Source organism: Lontra canadensis, unplaced genomic scaffold (assembly GCF_010015895.1).
Source record: "Lontra canadensis isolate GAN:19392208 unplaced genomic scaffold, GSC_riverotter_1.0 scaffold86, whole genome shotgun sequence".
Taxonomy (NCBI): Eukaryota; Metazoa; Chordata; class Mammalia; order Carnivora; family Mustelidae; genus Lontra; species Lontra canadensis.
The window spans coordinates 2556639-2575377 of NW_022631080.1; the positions used below are offsets into that span (position 1 = coordinate 2556639).

The 18739-nt window shown below is 35.0% G+C and overlaps 1 protein-coding gene across 1 annotated transcript in view; it reads right to left on the reverse strand.

The window, feature by feature from the left end:
- The window catches only part of DMD (dystrophin), a 2197254-nt gene that overhangs the window by 2094169 nt on the left and 84346 nt on the right, over positions 1–18739 (reverse strand). The gene's annotated exons all lie outside the window — the stretch shown is intronic.

The window sequence follows — 18739 nt, forward strand, 5'->3', positions numbered from 1 at the left end:
GCATATTGAAACATCATCCCACTGTGATGTAGGTAGGATCATTTGCATTTTGCTGATAAGACAATGAATACTCAGTGAGTTAAGAAATTTGCCCAAAGTTGGAACTGAGGGTTTTTTAAAATTTAAATTCAATTAGCCAAGGTATAGAACATCATTAGTTTTTGATCTAGTGTTCAGTAATTCATTAGTTCAGTATAACACCCAGTGGTCCTCATATCACATGCCCTTTTAATGCCCGTCATCCAGTTACCCTTTCCCCCACCCACTTCCCTTTCCACAACCTTCAGTTTGTTTTCCAGAGTCAAGATTCTCATATGGTTTATCTCCCTCCCTAATTTTTTCCCATTCAGTCCCCCACTCCCTGCCCTGACCCCTACCTCTGTACTACTCCTTATGTTCCACACATGAATGAAACTATATGATAATTGTGTATCTCTGACTGACATATTTCACATAGCATAATACCTTCCAGTTCTATCCACTGAGGTTTTTGAATACTGTTATGTCCAACTCTAAACCCTATGCTTCTTACTATCATAATCTTTATGAGGATTTGAGATAATGTTTGAAAAATCTGTTGAATTAAGGATTGGGCAGCAATTACCAAGGTCATTAAATGCTATCTACGTTTAAGTGACAACTTTAATCAATACTGAAAATATGGGGAACCTAGTCGCTCATTGTGTTAAAGACAGACATCTTTTTTTTTTAAGATTTTATTTATTTATTTGACAGAGAGACAGATCACAAGTAGGCAGAGAGGCAGGCAGTGAGAGAGAGGGAAGCAGGCTCACTGCTGAGCAGAGAGCCCCATGTAGGACTCGATCCCAGGACCCTGAGATCATAACCTGAGCCAAAGGCAGAGGCTTTAACTGACTGAGCCACCCAGGCGCCCCAAAGAGAGACATCTTTGGCTCAGGTCATGATCTCAGGGTCCTGGGATCAAGACCAGTGTCAGGCTCCCTGTTCAGCAGGGAGTCTCCTTCTCCCTTTACCTCTGCCCCTACCCTCCCACTTGTACTCTACTCTCTCTCAAATAAATAAAATCTTTAAAAAACATTGAAAAGACACTGTCTACATATACCCTTGCTACTTACGAAGAAACAGCATCACCTTGCTAAAAATGCTGTATCTCAGGCATACTGCAAGCCTACAGTATCAGATTTTGAAATTTAACAAAAACCTCAGGTGATTTGGGTTTAGTTTGAGAAGCACTTATATATACAACTGCTATTCTCTAGTTGTAGGAAAACAGCAAAGTAAGGAATATTAACCAATCTAAACATTTCATAAACTTGAAACAAGTGTGGAAATCCCTGTGTTACATCTGAAGAGATTTTGTAACCATCCAGAAACTTGTACTAGTCCTGACCAGATGAATATTTGAGCTTAAGTAAAAAGGAATTTCAGAATAAAATCAATTTTAAAAAACTTCTTGCTTTTTAAATACTGCCATTTCTGGCTAACCACAGGTATGGATAGTTAGGTTTTGATTATATAAGGTAGATTACATTAATGAGTAAGAACGTCATCAAAATCAAAATTTCGCTACTACCTGTGTAATTTTAAAAAGCATGTTGACAATAAAATGATCATCATAAAACCTGAAATACTCACATACAGATGTCAGCTTTCTCAGAACCACGTAAGCACGGAGTCAGGTTGGATTAGTCAAACATAGTTAAAGTAAATAAGAGCAAGACAGAAAAATAAATATTTTTTAAGACTTTGAGTTCAGCTCTATTTATTCTCTGAGTTTACAAATAGATAATTTAAATTAAAACAATACTTTAGCTTGGTTTGTTTTCTCTTTGAATTGGTCAACTGTGGAAAAAATTGTTTAATTGGATTAGTAGTTTTGTAATGGAGAGGGCAACATCTCAGAATTTACTTCCTCCAAAGACTAATACAGAAGAAATTAGTATCCACCCTGTTTACAGAAATATAGTTTCTTGAGTACAACTGAATTTATCTAATGTTGTACAACTAAAATGAAAAAAAAGATTATATCACATTTGGTTGTATTTTCATAAGGCCTGATATAATCCAAATGAAGCTTCATTTTATAATGCACTACATAACTAAAGTATACTGGAAAGTTCTGCTTTCTTGAAGCCATGCAAAAACTGTTTTTAGAATACAGTATCAAGATGTTCTTGTGATTTAAAAAAACTTTTCAAACATGTTATGATAAATGGCGGTAAATACAAATTTTTGGTCTACTCTTCCTGCCACCACACACAAAAAAGCATTTTCTTTGTATATTCTGTTATCAGATCTGTGACTTTTCTCTCATTCATAATTTTAATTCATAAAAAACTATTTAGCCAAAGAGAAACTAGCTTGATTTTTATTATAATATAATTTTCCCCCTGGAATGTGGTTTACAAATATAAAACGTTTTGTTCCTTCATTATTGTTTTGAACTAATATAGTTCTGTAATACTTGCTTATCATAAATTGTACTAGTACATAAGCTACATGTACATGGTTATTTTTTTAGGGCTCAGGAAAGTGAGAATAAAAAAAATCAATGATCAAAAAACAATTCTGGGAAAAAACAGAGAGTGAATGGAAATAATTAGAATATTCAAAAACTTAATAAAATGGCATACATTGTATTTATCTTCTTTCCTGGTAATAACACACAAAAATCACCCTTTTTTCTATTCACTGACCATGAGATAAAAGGAGAATTTACAAGGTAAATCAGATTTGTTCTATATTGTCTTATATTAGTTTTCACTTCGTCCTCTTTATTTTTAATGTAAGCAATGGATGAGGCCCAAGTTACCAAAATAGCTAAGAGGACAAAATAACTAAGAATTTTAATAAAATTGCATGCAAGTGCTAGAGTGTCAGTTTAAATGAGTATAGAAGCTATATGTATCATAACAGAAATACTCATAATTTTTCAACTTCTTAATGACTTTTGGGTGATTCTAACTTTTTCAGGAAAATTCTCCACATCTGGCATATTTTTTAATCTACAAGGAAGACAACAAAGACTGTGAATGTTTAAAAATGTAGTCTGTTTCAACATTGTATAGATCAGAGCACAAAACTAAGCATATTTTTTTTTTTTGGTAAGAAAAAAAGCCATTCAGAAAGATTACAAGTCTAGTTTCTGCAACTAAAAAATACTGTAACATTGATTTAGCTTTGTTTTAAACCCATCTGGGAAATCCTAAATGGTAGAAAAGTAAAATGTCAGAGATTCTTGGTTTCTAAGCTTGCTAAGGCCTGTGGTTGCCTAAACTATATGGAGTATTATTCATTTCTGTATTATATTCTACACAGTTAACTCTGTAATGAAATTCTGTAATATGTATGTATGGATGTGTATATATACATATAGAAGAAAAATATATTAATATGCATACAAGTATGTATTTTCTATTTTTTTTCAATGTAAGCTCTGGAAAACAGGAAACAATGCTTTTTTAACTATTCATTTATCAATATGGATATTTCCCTCCAAATATCAAGTGTGTTAAACAGTGTAGAAAAGAAAGCTACTCATATAGGGGCACCTGGGTGGCTCAGTCAGTTAAGCATCTGCCTTCGGGTCGTGTCGTGATCTCAGGGTTCTGGGATTGAGCCCCACATGGGGCTCCCTACTCACCAAGGAGCCTGCTTCCCCTTCTCCCTCTGCCTGCTGCTCTGCCTACTTGTGCTCTCTCTATTTCTCTGTCAAATAAATAAATAAAATCTTAAAAAAAAGAAAACTATTCATATCAAAAATATTTCAAATAAAATTACAAAAACCATCACATATTCAAAATTATATTCCTTCTTATATGTACACAGTAATGCAGTTGTGAAGAAAAAAATAATTTTAGTTTTAACTTGGCAGAGACAGACTCTGTACCTTGAGATATACAAAATAGTACCAGACAAGAAGTGCATAGATAACCCTAAGAATAAAACTCACATATTATTTGTGGGGGCTAAGCCCTTTGAAAGACATACTTGGCTTACTAATTAACAATGGTAAAGATTAAATTTTATGTAAATCCTTTGGAATCCAAGTGCTTACTTTTTCTTTCTAATGGCTGAATCTATGCTTTGAAATGTTATGTTCCTATATTTTATTGTTTGCCATCTTAAATTTATTTGTCCAGAAAGCAAAATAAAACCAGATGACACCAAAGATTAAGAAAAGTCACAGAAATTGAGTAACTGATTTAATTTAGTGCACAGTATAGCAAGCTATTGCTCTGTCTATTTCTCAATGCCTAATTCAAATTAAAAATAATCTTCACACTTGCCCATCCAGATTCTTCATCTTTGTTGTTAACAGAACTCTAATGCTGCTCATGTATCGGGAGGCATCATGCTCAGAGAATGTACCCATCCCAGAAAAACAAATCATGATTGGCTCAGGGAGTCACAATGATTCTGTTCCTTATTGCCAGTGACTGACCAGAATGGAGTCATACTGACATGCCTAAATCAATGACAGGCACGCTACTTCTGGACTCCTTAGTACATAAGATAATGTACCTCTATTTCAAAACTACACTTAATTGGTGTCCAGGTCTATGGAATTATATGCTTTATATGTATAGCACATAATTATTATTAATTATATATATTCCATTAATTCCATGTATATATATGTATATATATACACATATATAAATAGAAGAAGAAAACACAGTCATTTTGTGATTATTTATAAGAAACCATAAGACTAAGAAACATCAAAGGTGACTATCAGAGAGAGATGCTGACAATTTTTTAAAGTAGTTTTTTCATCTTCTTATCATATCTGCCCATTTCAGTTGCATTTTTTTTTTTTTACCTCAAGTTGCTTTCCTTTGCCTACCACATTTGCTGATAACTCTCTCTTCAATAACAGTCACTTGGCTGTTTTGTCTGCCCTCCACAGCTCTTTGTTTCTCAGAGTTACCAAGGGACAACTGGGTAATTTCATTAATGGCTAAACTATTTGGAAAGTAGTGTTGCACATTATTGCTTTTAAAATGTGTGACCTTCATGTTGGCATTAGGAAGAACAGGTCCTCCCTGAGAATTGATGGCGATTTGGGGATGCACTTAAGATTTAAGGTTTGAACTCTACTCATGAAGAGTCAAAGATAAGATATTTAATTTTATAGTTACACAGAACCTCATTTTAATGGTCACAAACTTACATGGCAATTGAGTTACTTACAAAAAAAGTCATACATCTTGAGATGGTTAATTTTATGTGTCACTGTACCGAGATATGGGATGCCCAGGTAGCTGGAAAAACATTATTTTTGGATGTGTCTGTAAGAGTGTAACTAGAAGAGAATAGCATCTGAATCACTAGATGGAGGAAAGAGGAAACTCTCTCCACCAATGTTAGTGGGCATCGAACTCTTGGGGAACTTAGTAGAACAAAAAGATGAAGGAAGGGTGAATTCTCTTTCTCTTCTTGAGTTTATCCTCTCCTGCCCTTAGATATAGGAACTTCTGCTTCTTGGGGCCCTCAGATTCTTATTTTTACTCCATTAGCCCCTCAGTTCTCAGGCCCTTGACCTGTCTGGGATTTATCCCCTTTGTTTCCCTGGCTTGCAGGTCTTTGGACTCACTTATACTGAATTATACCATCAGTTTTCCTGGTTTTTCAGCTTTCAAATGTCACATTGTGAGACTTCTCAAACTCTGTAACTGCATGAGCCAATTCCTGTAATAAATCTCCTCTTACATGTACCCATCTATATAACCTACTGGTTCTGTTTCTCTGGACAGCTCTACTACATAACTTCCAGATCTTTTTTTTTTTTTTAAACAACAAACACATACACGCAAATTTAAAAAATTATCATATAGAAAATCATATTGTTTGCTTAATTTAATATTATTTAGGTATGTCCTCATCATTAAATAACCCATGATAAGTATTTATAATCCTATATAAAAATGTGGAAAAAGACACTTGACTGTATTTGTACAGGAACAATGCTAAATTTTAGCCAGCAACAGATGATATCTTTTAAAATCTACATTCTTGGGATGCCTGGGTGGCTCAGTCAGTTAAGCGTCTGCCTTTGGCTCAGGTTATGATCTCAGGGTCCTGGGACTGAGCCCGACATTGAGCTCCCGGCTCAGCTGGTAATCTGCTTCTCCCTCTGCCCCTGCTGATCCCCATACTTGTGCTCTTTTTCTGTCTCTCAGACAAATAAATAAAATCTTTAAAAAAATAAAATAAAATCACACTCTCAGTCACTTTGAAATGAGGATGTGACAAAAAGAAAATCAACCTAAAACTAATAATACTGACCATCAAGAGAAGGTCCATATCCTATTAAGAAACCATACTTATACCCAGTCTAGTATTTACATGTCAACTACATACTAGGAATAATCATTTAACTAGATGTTTGGTCAGGACCAAGAGTAACAAATGGAACTTTTTCTATATGTGTATCGAGACAAATTTGGTCTTGATGGGAATCACTTAATAATGAACACACACACCCCTACACTGATTAAACAGAACCAGAAAGACACAGAAAGGCAACCTGTACAGAAAGGGAAGCAGAAGAAATCATTATGGCATTAAAAGCTTCATCCATTTCATAAAGGGTGAAAAAAGAGGTTTATCATTTCAGAGGTGAACCAAACAACTGCCAGTGAATGATCTTTAAACTACTGGGAAGTGTGGAGGTGTTTACAGTTAAACTGAAGGAAAAAAAAATTATGTTTAGCAACAACTTCTGATCCATGAAACAGGACAAATGTGCTGGGCAAAAGAAAAACTGGAAGGATTTTAAGTGAACTCCCCCATTTAAGTGCCAAAATTCTGATGGAATCTTGCATTTCACAACAGATGTCAGCAGTGAGGAAATAAAAATTTCACCTTCTCCCAGAGTCCTCTCATCTGGGAAACCAATACATCCAGAAAGTACTAAGAGCATTTTTCCAACTCCATTTGGATCATCATTCTTATTAGTTTTGTTAGTTTAATCACAATTTATTCACAGAGAAAACCAGAAAATGCCATCATTAATTAGCAATGGCTCTTGATTAATGTTTTATGATAATTTGCAAACCAAACTCTGAATATACCTAATAACATCTGCCCTTTAATAAGAAACTATCCATTTAAAAAAGCTTTTATTCCTCTCCTATTTACTTTTCCATAAATAGTAAACAGAAAATTCCATTAAAAATTATTTTTCATTTTTGTATTTGAATATTTGAGAATATATTCCCAGTATTCTTTTTTTTAAGGATTTTATTTATTTATTTGACAGACAGAGATCACAAGTAGGCAGAGGCAGGCAGAGAGAGGAGGAAGCAGACTCCCTGCTGAGCAGAGAGCCCAATCCCTGGGATCATGACCTGAGCCAAAAGCAAACGCTTTTTTTTTTTTTTTAATTTATTTGACAGAGAGAGATCACAAGTAGACAGAGAGGCAGGCAGAGAGAGAGAGAGAGGGAAGCAGGCTCCCCGCCGAGCAGAGAGCCCGATGCGGGACTCGATCCCAGGACCCTGAGATCATGACCTGAGCCGAAGGCAGCGGCTTAACCCACTGAGCCACCCAGGGGCCCCAAAAGCAGAGGCTTTAATCCACTGAGCCACACAGGTGCGTGCCCACCCCCAGTATTCTTGATGAATTTGTGTATCTTATATCAGCAGTACTGGTAACAATTATGTATATATTTGTTTTATTTTCTTCCACATGGATTTGGTTGTCTGCAACTTACACTATTTATATATATATATATTTTTTTTCCGCAATGTATTTCTTTCCTTTTTGTTACAACTTAGATACTTTTAAAATAGATTTGATAACCCATGAGCTGAGAAAGGGCAGAGGGAGAAGCAGACTCCCCACTGAGCAGGGAGCCCCATGTGGAGCTCCTGGGATCATGACCTGAGCTGAAGGCAGATGCTTAACAAACTGAGTCACCCAGGCACCCCCTACATAATGGAATAACCCAGACATAAAAAAGAATGAAATCTTGCCATTTGCAAATGATGTGGATGGAGCTACAGTGTATTATGCCACGTGAAGTAATCAGTCAGAGAAAGATAGATACCATACCATTTCACTCATAAGTGGAATTTAAGACATGAAACTAATTAACAAAGGGAAAAAAAGAGAGAGAGGCAAAAGAAGAAATAGACTCTTAAATCTAGAGAATAAACTGATGGTTATCAGAGGAAAGATGGGGGGAGATGGGGAAACAGGTGATGGGGATTAAGCAGGGCACTTGTGATGAGCACCAGGTGATGTATGGAAGTGCTGAATCACTATATTGTACACCTGAAACTAATATTACACTGTATGTTAACTCACTAGAATTTAAATAAAATCTTAAAAAAAAACACTGGCATCAAAAAAGTTTTTTGAAAGACCCTTTTATGTTCATGTAAAAACATAGGGAATGCAAAATATGTCATGTATTTGACACTATATTCAAAGAAACTTCTTGGAGTGATACTTGATCATGAGCATTTACCAACTACCAAAAAAAAAAATCATATAACATCAGTGAAAAGTCATCAGTCAAGTCATTAAAATCACCTCATATTGCTACAAAAGTTGAGTATTCATCCTTTCTGATGGAGGCATAATACTCCATAGTGTATATGGACCACATCTTCCTTATCCATTCGTCCACTGAAGGGAATCTTGGTTCTTTCCACAGTTTGGCGACCGTGGCCATTGCTGCTATAAACATTGGGGTACAGATGGCCCTTCTTTGCACTACATCTGTATCTTTGGGGTAAATACCCAGTAGTGCAATTGCAGGGTGATAGGGAAGCTCTATTTTTAATTTCTTGAGGAATCTCCACACTGTTCTCCAAAGTGGCTATACCAACTTGCATTCCCACCAACAGTGTAAGAGGGTTCCCCTTTCTCCACATCCCCTCCAACACATGTTGTTTCCTGTCTTGCTAATTTTGGCCATTCTAACTGGTGTAAGGTGGTATCTCAATGTGGTTTTAATTTGAATCTCCCTGATGGAGGACGAGGGGAGTTAGAGAGGAAAAGGGAGTTGAGGGAAATTGGAAGGGGAGGGGAACCATGAGAGACTATGGACTCTGAAAAACAATCTGAGGGTTTTGAAGGGGCGGGGGGTTGGAGGTTGGGGGAACCAGGTGGTGGGTATTGGAGAGGGCACGGATTTCATGTAGCACTGGGTGTGGTGCAAAAACAATGAATACTGTTACTCTGATAATAAATTTAAAAATTAAAAAAAATAAAATAAAAAAAAATCACCTCATATTGTTACAAACCTAAATAAATACCAGAAGAATTCTGAATAAATATCACTACTATACTGAAAAAAAGGGGAAATAATTGTTATATCATTTGAGTTAAACGAACATATTAAATTTCTAAACAAATGGAGAAAGCACTTTTTATCTGAGAATAACAATGTTAAAGATTACCCTTCACATTTTCAGGAAACGTATTCCAAAAACACTTGTTATTGTTGGTGACAATCAAAGAGTTTAATAGTAGTCAAATGTGATTACACCTTCTTAAAACTAACTACATAACAAACACCACTGGATTCTCTTAAAAACAAAAATGGAGATAACACTAACAGGGAGACTAAGGAAAGGAGATATATGTCTGGTTTTGATGCTCCAGTAACTTCAAAGCTTTAAGCAAGTCACTTAACGTCTCTGATCTCCCAGTTTTCTCATCTGTAAACAGATTGGATGATCTTTCAAGTGAATTCCAACTCAAAAATTCTCTATTTCTGTGGCCTACCCTGAAGAATTCTTCAACTGAATAAGATGTTCACTTCTTTGATTTTACGCAATGCTACACTGAAAACAGATTGATAAAATACCCTATCACCTATTAGTGATTTTTATTAACTGAACTATCATAAAGATGGCTGGACTTTTAACTAGTCCATACACACATCTGCCTTCCTACAAAAGTTTTTAGTGGCACAGAACTCTGTGAAATCATAGAGGTAGAATTTTAAACCTCTATTTCTCTACTCCCTATTCAGTCAATCTATGCCTAGGACTTCTGATTCAGAAGACTTCAAAGATTGCATCCTCAGAGACATGTCATCACAGACTAATCCTCTCCTGTCCTGTACCCCTCATTCCTTTAGGACTTGTATCTGAGGCTTAAAATTATCCTATGGCTCCCCGTGTTGAATGGATATTAGGTAAAGACTGATATCTGGGTGATTATAGGTACCAAAGAAGAAAAACTTCAAAATTTAAATAGGATTCTATTTTTTGCCTTTTACTACTGACAGTTTAATCATAGGTTTGAGCCAGACTTTAGATTTCATAGACACTTAAGTTTATTGATAGTCTCACAGGCTCAGTTATACTTCATAATATTTATATCCATAATCTAGGGAAAGTATTTTACACATTTATATACAAAATATAAATGATCTCATATGTCCCCAATTGTCTAATTATTTCCATCTCCATATACAACATACATTATGTGGATACAGCAACATATTTCTTTCCAGGTATTTCTGGTCTGGTTTAAAATATGAACAAACAGGTACAACTGAAAGACAAAACACTGAGTAGTCACAATGTAATATAGTATAATGGATATTTAAAAATTAGTTTTCAACAGCCACACAAATAGAAGAAAATATGCTTGAGTTGGATGGTAACACTCTTTAAGCCTCAAGCAGAGCTGTATTTCTCTAAAATATACTTTTCCTAGCAAAGTATGGCTTCTAACTTATGTGAGTAATCAAAATCCTTCAAAACCAATTTCATTCTGTGCTAGATGAGAAGAGGTATAACATGTATATTTGAGATCAATCATAAACTACACATTAATTCTGATTTAAAATAGAAGGTGACTTTTCCACTGAGAATGTGTATCTGTCACATCTCTGAAGGAAAAGATATTCACATTTTAATTTTCAGGTTTCAGAGATCAATGTTTACTAGATTCTTTGTTTTTTGTTTCATCTGAATATGTGCCTTGAGAAAGACATTTGAGAAAATGATGAAGTGTACCTTACTCAAAGTTATTTCCTCCCGATCTTAATTATTAAATGGTAAACAATGTTTTGTTTTTTAATAAGAGATACAGTATTTTGATCTTGAGATTATACATACCACTACTGATTTTTCCTATTACTTCTTATATATGAGTTTCTTCCACATTAATGAAAAGCTACATTAGATGTCTTTAGCCCCTTTATAAATATATAAATGAGTTACACATTCCTAGTCATAATTTTATAATATGTGCAAAAAATCTGAGATTTTAAACGAAACTTACCTTCAGTTTTCCTGTTTTCAAAAAATAGCTCCAGTTTTAGTGTGATCAGTGGGTTTCTGGAGGCCAAGGGGAGAAAAGTTATCTATCAGGAAGGAACAGTCCCTGCAGGAAGGAGGGTGCTATCTGCATTTAATGTAAATAACCATTTCCAGTCCCTTTAATTAAAAAAAAAAAAAAAAACACAAAAATCTGCACTCCTAACAAAAAATAAAATTTTCTTCTCCATATGATAGTTAATTGAAAAAAACCATTTTGTGTGTAGAGATGGTCCTTCCACCAATTATTTTTAGCATCATGCTATTTTCATTTAGAAAGGTCAGAGGAGTTCTTTGCTCAAACCAATGTGATTTTTCTAATAAGCTCACCATGCTAAGTGATCCAACAGAATTGCTCTGTATGTTAATAAGGAGAGTAAATGGCATGACTTGACAGAACTATTCCTTTAATGGTGGTTCATTCCAAGAGATTAATTTCTCAGTACTTGCCTAGTCCCATATATACACTATTAAATATCAACTGTGTCATCCTTCTTATTAGATTCTGTAGTCTGCTCTTTTGTATTAATATTTGGAAACAAAATGTATCACTCCATATGCTAGTAATCATGATGATGAAATTATGTGATACCATCCCAGAAGCCAATCCAATGTATCAGAATGCCATCCCTTTTTCCTATAGGATGCTTATTTCAATATTCTATTGTGCATAGTCATTATTCTTCCAAGCCTCTTCCCCTCTTTCGTTTAGTTAGTGGCCAATTCATTATCTGAGGAATGCATTTTGTTTTGTTTTGTTTTCTGGTGGGTACTGAGGATGAGTAAAACTGAATCACCCTATCACTAAAGATTGCTATAGCCTCAAATGCCCTCCTCCCTCCAGCTGCATTTATAGAGACTCCCAGCAGAACAAAGGATCAAACTATGGTATCTACAGATATAGCCAGAATGCCTTCCAGATAGGGGATCATTCACGCAGAAACTCTTCTTGTTACCAGGTTCCAAGAGTCTGAGGAAAATGTTCCATTGTTTCCTATGGTTATTAGACTGTTGGCTCCTAATGACATTATGGATATACAACCCACTATTGCTTCAGCACAGTGTTTTATGCATGATATTTTAAGAACTGTACAAAATACAACATTAGAATTCTAAAGTGAAAAATAATGGCATTATGGCTCATTACATCCTACATTGTGGTAGTCTGACCTGTGAGTAACTATACTGTCAACTTGCTCTAAGAGATCTGCTATAATGTTTTACACAATGTCTTTTATTCCATAGATATAGCCACATCAAAGTGTTCCAGTTTGGAACCATATTGTAAATGTTTAAATCTGTGATTACACAGTCACCTGAGAACTACCTGCACCAAAAAACTGATCAACACCACCACCCAAAGTTCTACTGGTAGTAACAATTTTGATTAAACACAAAACAACACACTGAGCATTACGATATCATTGTCCAACATTATTATTATCTTCCTCATTTGTTTAGAGACAGAATTTCAAAGATTTCCCAAAGACATTGGGAGAAGATGCTATAAAATTTTATGGAAAAATATTTTTTTTTCTGGTGAAATGACTCACAAATGAATGACAGCTTGTGACCCCCGAGACACCTCTTTCCATGTTAGCCTGGGGTGTCCTTAAAGTCCTTGTATGAGTATATCATATGATATTCGAAGGCTGTTTGCTGCTATCACCATCAGCATTATTCCTTCACTCCTATCAAAGCTTTGCTCATAACCAAAGATCACCTGCCATTGATGGCTTGTTCGGAATTTAATTCTATTATGTAGTACATATTCAATTAAGACTCATGCTGGGGCAGGACTCTCTTGACTTTTGTGACTGCTTATTAAATAGCCAAGATGTTGTATAAGGAACAAGTGACAAATTAACAAACATGTATGAGGCTTTAAATATCAGCCAGAATAATACCAAGTTCAATTAATTATCATATTAAATATATGCAGAAGGGTAAAATAAAATACCTGCTATTATATGGACAAGTCTTATTTAAATATATTATCATATGGTTTCGTTTATTTGTGGAGCATAAGGAATAACACAGATGTCATTGGGAGATGGAGAGGAGAAGTGAGTTTGGGGAAATCGGAGGGGGAGATGAACCATGAGAGACTGTGGACTCAGAAACTAAACAGGGTTTTGGAGGGGAAGGGGGTGGGGGGTTGGGTGAGTCCGGTGGTAGGTATTATGAAGGGCATGTACTGCATGGAGCACTGAGTGTGGTACATAAACAATGAATTCTAGAACACTAAAAAGAAATAAAATGAAAAAAAATATTCAAAAAATATACATGTTTGAAGACAAGCAGTTTTAAAGGAATTATTGTACACTCATGGGCATAGGCTACTGTACTGTGCATGTTTTAATACTGGGCTTAAAACAACATGTTTTGTGCTGGTAATTTTTTTTTTAAGTAGACTTTTTTTCTACAGTTGTTTTAGGCTCACAGAAAGATTGAGAAGAATATATAGAGATTTCCCATATATCCCTTGCCCCACACAGCACAGCCTACCCCACTATCAAGATCCCACACTGAAGTTGTACATTTGTTAGAGGGGGTGAGCCTGTAATGATAAAGGATCACCCACAGTCTGTAGTTTACATTAGGGTTCATTCCTGGTGTTGTACATTCTATGGATTTTGAGAAGAGTATAATGATGCATATCCACCATTACAGTATCATAGAGTAGCTTCACTGCTCTAAAATTCCTCTGTGCTCCACATAGTCATCCCTCCCTCCAAACCCTGGCAACCACTTATCCTTTTATTGTTTCTACAGTTTTTCTTTTTTCAGAATGACATATGGTTGGACTCAGAAAGTATGTAGCCTCTTCAGACTGGCTTCTTACACTTTGTAATATGCATTTAGGTTTCCTCCATGTCTCATTGTGACTTAACAGCTCAATTCTTTTTAGTGATGAATATAGTTCCATTGTCTGGATGGACTCAGTTTATTCATCTATCAACCTACTGAAGGATGACTTGTTTGCTTAAACCTTTGGCAATTATGAATAAGGCTACTATAAAAATTTGTGGGCAGGTTTTTCTCTGGACATGTTTTCAACTCATTCAGGTAAATATCATGGTGTGAAATTACTGGCTTATATGGTAAGAATTTGTTTTTATACAAGTACATTTTGTTTATTAAGAAGCCACCAAACTCTTTTCCAAAGTGGCTGTACTTTGTGTGCCCAGCAGGAAACAATGAGAATTCCTATTGTTCCACATCCTGCCAGTACTGGATGTTAGTATTCTGGGTTTGGTCATACTCCTATGAAGGAGTGTACTGGGCAAATACTTTTTAAAGCAATAATAATTTTTGCTTTCCTAACATGCTGTTTTTCTTGTTCTTCAAGAAACAGTTAAACAGTCCCCAAACCCTAAGATAACAGGAATGCATCTTCACATTCTTTTATCTAGTTACTTTTCAATAACATGACAATGGCATTGTCCTACCAAAAAGCCTTCAAACTATGTCTTTTCATAACACTATCAAAGAATTAAAAGCAGGAAATTGACTAGAGAAACATAATGAATCTTGAATCAGGTAGGAAGTTCTTTAAGACATCATTACTGTGGGAAAATGCAAAATATTATATCAATATTTTCTATTATATTTATATCAGTATTATTAGGAAATTCATCAAACGACTTACTGAATTAAGAAAATGTTTTGTATTATCATTATAAAGCCTGTCAAAAATGAAACAGGATTGCTTTACTGTTACATATTCTTAGAGAATCTATTCTGTTTTTCTGTGCTGATCACTTTATATACATATTATTAAAAAATACTTATTGCCCATCTATTTTGCTGTTGATAGCCTTCAAGGCATTGCAGTACACAAGTTGTCTATGCCTGCAAGACCCCTCAACGTTCATTCCTTCAATGAATATTTGTGGGCTTAACTGTCAGTTATCACATTAAGTGACAGGCATATAATAGAAAATTACAACAACAATAACAAACCATACATTTACAACGCCACTCCTAGCCTTCTACAGCCCGTATTCTAGAGGGTCATGTAGATACAGAAAAACAGCACAGATGAGAATCATTTAATCCAGGTTTATCTGTACTAACTCAAATTCCTGCAAAATTATCAAACACTTTTAAATTTGGATACTAGTCTCTTGGCTAGAGAGATAGAGACAAAACAGAAAACTTTATGTTAATTTTAGTATGTCAGAACAATACACATATATTACCTCATAAAACATAAGGAAATCTCTTATTAACATATTACTAGTATAGGGGTACCTAGGTGGTTCAGTTGGTTAAATGTTTGACTCTTGATTTCAGCTCAGGCCATGATCTCAGGGTCATGAGATGGAGCCCTGCGTCTGGTTCCTTGCTCAGCAGGGAGTCTGTTTGAGATTCTCTTTCACCCTCTCCCTATGTGTCTCCTCTCAATGCATGTGCTCTCTCAAATAAAGAAATAAATCTTTAAAAAATTATTAGCATATGTCTTTGGGGTCTAATTTTGACTTTGTGGAGTTAATGAATACCAGTTGATTAAACAGGAAATGTTGAAAACTCTATAATTGAGATGACATGACAATTTCATGTCTTGATACATATCACCGGTTTAAAATACAGAGCACTGATCGAGAAAACATAAAAAGAGAAAAAAGAGAAAAAAATTCACACAGTAACACAGCAGGGCTTAGACATAAACTTGGCACTGCTGTGGATCAGACACTATAGCTGCAGTACTGAAAGGTTCTCTTCCCCAGACTGACAGTGTCCCTGCATTTAGGCTCCTTCACTCAGAGTCCACATATAAGAGAAGAACCAGAGTTAAGATCACTGCTTGAAGTCACAGGTTAAAGTAAAGGTCTACCCGGTAATCATTCTTGAAAGAAGAAATTACTGGAAAATTTTGCTGACCTGCCTCCTGAGGCTCTATCTTTATAGAAAACTATTAAACTAGAGATATGGGGGGAGAGAGAGAGAGAGAAAGACATACCGTGATGGCAGAAAAAAAACCAAAGAAACTGACTTGAGCACTGAGCCCTCAATAACTTTAATTATCACCACAAAAACAGACACCCCAACATCCCAGTCCATTATCTATATCTAGACTGCTATTTCACTGCACAGATGAGGACAGCAATAAATAGGAATAAAGGAAGGAATAAAGAAAGGAAAAGAAATAACAAAAACAATGACAAAAATATATTAACTTGAAAGGATCCAGAAACCTGTGATCAAATACAAGCCTAAAAAAGATAGAAATTCACCACTAACACCAAAACCAGGAGCACAATGATGGAACCCTGGATTCAGTTGAGATGAAATTGTTCTCACAGAAGTGTCTGAGAAATTAAAAGGATATGTTGAGAATTTTCAATAATAAAATTATAAGAGAAAATCCAATAAAAAAAGACTTTGGAGTTATAAAATAAAAGCAGGGAGAAAGTGCACGGCATAATTTGTTATCTATGAGAAAGAAACTGACTACAAATATTGGAAATGGCAAATGTAGTAAATGAGTCAATTAAAAAATTAAACATGATAGAATATCTAGATTGCACAAAAGATAAAGTTAGTGAGCTAGAAGGATAATAATGAAGAACTCATCCAGAACAGAACCCAGGGAAGCAAATCAATTAAAAAGAGAGAATTCAAAAGATGTGAAAAATAGCCACTAATATCCAAAAGTAAGAGTTCTTAAAAAAGGGACTTGTGTGGAATTGCAGAAAAACAAAATTTAAAAATAATACCTGATAATTTTACAGAACTGAAGATAGACAAGAGCACTCAGTTCTACGTGCACTATGAATTCCAAGCAGGAAAAAGATAAATTTACACCCAGATATGTTGTAGGAAAACTGCAGAACATCATGATAAAGGAACACATCTGAAGACTTATATTAGGAAAAAGCGGGTTATATCTAAGGAAATGATTATCACACTGCAAAAGATCTAATCAGCTGTGACTTTGTGGCTGAAAATAAGAATAGAAAATAATATGTTCAAAAGAGTATGAGAAAAAATGCGCTGACTACAATTTGAACCACAACTATTATCAGAGTATTTTCAGACAAAAACTAAGAAAGATTATTACCTCCATATATTCTCTGAAAGAATTCCTGAAAGTTATATTTCAGCAAGATGGAAAGTGAATCCAGAGCTTTAAACAGTTTTTATTAATGTTAAGAGCAAGCAATGGAATCAGGCAAAATTATAATAAAAAAAAATTAAAACGCCACTTCTCTCAAATTAATATAATCCAGATAAATATACAAACACTTTTTAAAAATGAGGGCTTTTACCAATTTTGCCTCTAATTCATATACACTCAAGTGACTAAGGCTATCTTAGAAAATTGTGAAGAACAAGGTAGGGTGCTCTGTCTTACCACATGTCAAGGCTAATTACACATCTACGTTAATAGAGATGTATGGTGTTGACAAAGGAATTGTCAAATGAAGCATATAATAGAAAAGAATGTTGAGGAATACATATGTATATATTAATCTTGATATACTGTAGAGGTAGTACTACATATATGTAAGTAGGGAAAAGACAGATTTTTTAAATTATGTTAGGACAATTGCTTCTTCAGTAAAAAAAAATCTATGGATAAAAACATCACTAAGAGTGACATGCAGATTTATTAAGATATGTAAAAGTGGAGTAAAACTTGAATATTTTAACGGAGCACATAAAAGGAAATAACTAGAGCCATAACTCAATCAAAACATTGGCAGAGGACAAAAGCAGGTAATTCGAAGAAGAGCAAATACAAAGGCCAATGAATGTAAAAGATCTAGTATCATGTAAAAAAAGGGAATTAACATGAGATGCAATTTCACACTCATCAAATTGAGAAAAGTAACCATGTCGATGGCTAATTGATAAGGATGCAAAACAAAGGGGATGACTACACCACGTTGTAAACATAAACTGCTATAACAATTCTTTTTTTTAATTGTGTTATATTAGTCACCATACAGTGCATCATTAGTTTTTGATGTAGTGTTTTGTGATTCATTGTTTGCATATAATACCCAGTGCTCTGTGCAATCCTTAATACTCGTCATATGAACAAGTATGGTAAAACTTTTCATATTCCCAATCATTTTATTTGTGGGACTTATTTCATCATAGTCAACATAATAACAAAATAGCTCCCTCTATTTTTTTTAAGATTTTATTTATTTATTTGACAGAAAGAGGGAGAGCACGAGCAGGGGGAGTAACAGAGGAAGAGGGAGAATCAAGCTTCCCGCGGAGCAGGGAGTCCAATGCAGGGCTGATCCCAGGACCCCGGGATCATGACCTGAGCCAAAGGTGGACACTGAACCGACTGAGCCCCCCAGGTGCCCGAAAATAGCTCTCTTTAAATAAGAAAACAGGTGGACATGACCTATCCTTAAGAACTAATTCAAGTGTTTACTATGTCCTTTTGAGAATTCTTTATTCATTCCTAATAAAGAATCCTGTATATTTAGTATACACTT